This window comes from Amphibalanus amphitrite, unplaced genomic scaffold, assembly GCF_019059575.1.
Source record: "Amphibalanus amphitrite isolate SeventyFive unplaced genomic scaffold, NRLGWU_Aamphi_draft 000893F_arrow, whole genome shotgun sequence".
Lineage (NCBI taxonomy): Eukaryota > Metazoa > Arthropoda > Thecostraca > Balanomorpha > Balanidae > Amphibalanus > Amphibalanus amphitrite.
Window position 1 is genome coordinate 150,165 of NW_024882387.1, and position 3,694 is coordinate 153,858.

The window sequence follows — 3,694 nt, forward strand, 5'->3', positions numbered from 1 at the left end:
AAACGCACAAAATGCCGCAAAAAAACGCGCGTCCGCCGCAAAACACAAACATCGCAAAAACGCAAACACCGCCGCCGCAAAAAAAACGCCCGCATCGCCCGCCGCCAACCGCGAAACGCCGCAAAAAACGGCAGCACGCCGCGAACCGCAAAACGCCGCAAAAACGGCCGCCCGCCGCAAACCGCTAAACGCCGCAAAAAACGACCGCCCGCCGCCCGCCGCTAACCGCAAATAACGGCCGGCCGCCGGAAACCGCAAAACGCCGTAGAAAACGGCAACCCGCCGCAAACCACAAAACGCCGCAAAAAACGGCCGCCCGCCGCAAACCGCAAAACGCCGCAAAAAACGGCCGCCCGCCGCAAACCGCCGCTAAAACGGCCGCCCGCCGCCAAACGCAAACAGCAAAAACACCCGCATCGCCCGCCCGCCCGCCGCCAAACACAAAAACCGCAAAAAACGCAAACACCGCCGCAAAAAAAAACGCCCGCAACGCACGCACGCCCGCCGCCAACCGCAAAACGCCGCAAAAAACGGCCGCCCGCCGCCAAACGCAAACACCGCCAAAAACGCAAAAACGGCCGCCCGCCGTCAAACGCAAACCCCGAAAAACGCAAACACCGCCGCAAAAAAAAAACGCCCGCCGTAGGCAAAACGCTAACACTGACGCATTAAGACAAATATGGCGCCCTGCGGCATATGTGGTACATTCATATCTGCCGTGTAAGCAGCCATCCCTTAATTACAGCGCATCCTAATCGTCCAATGTTCGACAAAGTTGCGCACATTCTGCGCTTTGCGGCAAAAATGGCGCTTTGAGACAAACGTGGCGCACTGCAACAAACATGGCGCATTCGTTCATGTCGCTTAACAGTTCATCCACCCACCAAATTCTAGCCCAATCGGACTTAAACTGAAAAAGTTATGTACATTTGAATATTTCACTATAAAATATCTCCGCAACGGAGGTGCCCAGATTTGCACGTGTGCCAAGTGACCACCGGTGGTGCAAGCAGGACTTGTCCCCTCACTGACTGCACCATTTCAGTGTTCCTGACTTGTGCTGTTTTCGTGCTATAAGGCCACAAATCGGCAAAAACACGATAATCTGGGAGGTACGCGACACAAACACGTGGCCACGTGACACGTGCCGGACCTTTCATAGCTTCACCGTTCACGCCACGTGATGACCCATCGACGTGGCCATCAGCATATAAAAGATGACCCCGGCCGGTGTCACCGTCCCTGAACAGTGGACGGCTAAACTAGAAAAACGGGAAAATTTAGTGAAATTTCACCTTTCGAATATATAATTTCCCCAGAATTTTGAATTTTTCATTTTACACAAAATCCGAGATAGCAGTTTTTTAGCCCCCTTCATTCTGTGTCTATACCCGTTTTCAGATCGACCCTATCATAAAAACTGACGGCCTGACGGCTATTTCCCCCATTCCTTGCATTTCACAATGCTAGTATATTTAAGCACCAAAATTGACCCCGTGCCACGGCACGTGCAATAGCACGTGCGCCACGTGATCACTGGTGCGACAAGCTGGACTCGTCTGCTCACCGGCTGCACTGATTTGGTGTCGCTGGGTGGAGTGGTTTCGGAGCCATAGGGCCCCAAGCTGGCCAATGTCGGATTTTCCTGGAGGTTCCCCCATCAAACACGTTTGCACGTGGCACGTGCTTTTCAATCGCCCCATATCTGACCCATACCATGTGGTAGCCGACACCCCGGGGCACAACATATTGAAACATTTTCAAAATCTAACGTGGAAATTTTTTGCAAAATCGATTTGAAAATAATTTTTCGAAATCGCCATAGGCTTAGCATGGGGTAACTGTCCGTCCCGATTACCCGAAATTTTGTCATTTATATTTTGAATAATTACCACCATGAAGTGGGGTCCCGGCCCGAGATTCGACCCTAAAAATATAATTCATTTCTAACGTGGAGTTTTTCCGCAAATCGCATTTTAAATTTTCCCCCATGTTAACCCTATGGGAAAATGCACGTGCCGATTACCCCAAAACGTGTCAATTATATTTTTTGTAACTTTGCCAGCAGGTAGCTCCCCCACACGGGACCAAACGGTGAAAATGGCAAGAAAATCTAACTATCCGTTTTCGAGGGTATCAAGATGACCCAAATCGCGGCAGAAACGCTAAACACCCCCCTAGAGAGGTAGCTCAGGTTGGGATTTTCAATAGAAAATCACAATTCTAAATAGAAAATCACAATTCTAAAGAATAGTGATTTGTCTTAATTGAAAAGTCCCAACCTTCGGATAGGCCCGGGCAGCGCTTGTCGAACAGCACTGCGGATCCGAAGGTTGGGACTTTAATTGTGAAAAACCGCCCGCCCGCCGCCAAACGCAAAACCGCAAAACGCACGCCCAAAACGCAAACGCAAACTTCGCAAAAAAACAATGGCCCGCCCGCCAAAAACCGCAGAAAAAACGCAAAAAAAACGCCGCAAAAAACGCCCGTCCGCCGCAAAACGCAAACACCGCCTCCGCAAAAAACGCATCGCCCGCCGCCAACCGCGCAACGCCGCAAAAAAACGGACGCCCGCCGCAAACCGCAAATCCGCAAATAAAGGCCGGCCGCCGGCAACCGCAAAACGCCGCAAAAAACGGCCGCCCACCGCAAACCGCAAAACGCCGCAAAAAACGGCCGCCCGCCGCAAACCGCCGCAAAAAAACGGCCGCCCGCCGCAAACCGCAAAACGCCGCAAAAAACGGCCGCCCGCCGCAAACCGCCGCAAAAAAACGGCCGCCCGCCGCAAACCGCAAAACGCCGCAAAAAAACGGCCGCCCACCGCAAACCGCCGCTAAAACGGCCGCCCGCCGCCAAACGCAAACGCCGCAAAAACACCCGCATCGCCCTCCCGCCCGCCGCCAAACACAAAAACCGCAAAAAACGCAAACACCACCGCAAAAAAAACGCCCGCAACGCACGCACGCCCGCCGCCAACCGCAAAACGCCGCAAAAAACGGCCGCCCGCCGCCAAACGCAAACACCGCCAAAAACGCTAAAACGGCCGCCCGCCGTCAAACGCAAACCCCGAAAAAACGCAAACGCTGCCGCAAAAAAACGCCCGCCGTAGGCAAAACGCAAACACTGACGCATTAAGACAAATATGGCGCCCTGCGGCAAATGTAGTGCATTCATATCTGCCGTTTAAGCAGCCATCCCTCAATCAAAGCGCACCCTAATCGTCCCATGTTCGACAAAGTTACGCACATTCTGCGATTTGCGGCAAAAATGGCGCTTTGAGACAAACGTGGCGCACTGCAACAAACATGGCGCATTCGTTCATGTCGGTTAACAATTCATCCACTCACCAAATTCTAGCCCAATCGGACTTAAACTTACAAAGTTATGTACATTTGAATATTTCACTATAAAATATCTCCGCAGCGGAGGTGCCCAGATTTGCACGTGTGCCACGTGACCACCGGTCGTGCAAGCAGGGCTTGTCCCCTCACCGATTGTTCCATTTCAGGCTTCCTGACTGCTGCTGTTTTCGTGCTATAAGGCCACAAGTTGGCTTATACACGATAATCTGGGAGGTACTCCACTCAAACACGTGGCCACGTGGCACGTGCCGGACCTGTGACAGCTTCACCGTTCACGCCACGTAATGACCCATCGACGTAGCCATCAGCATGTAAAAGATGATCCCGGCCGG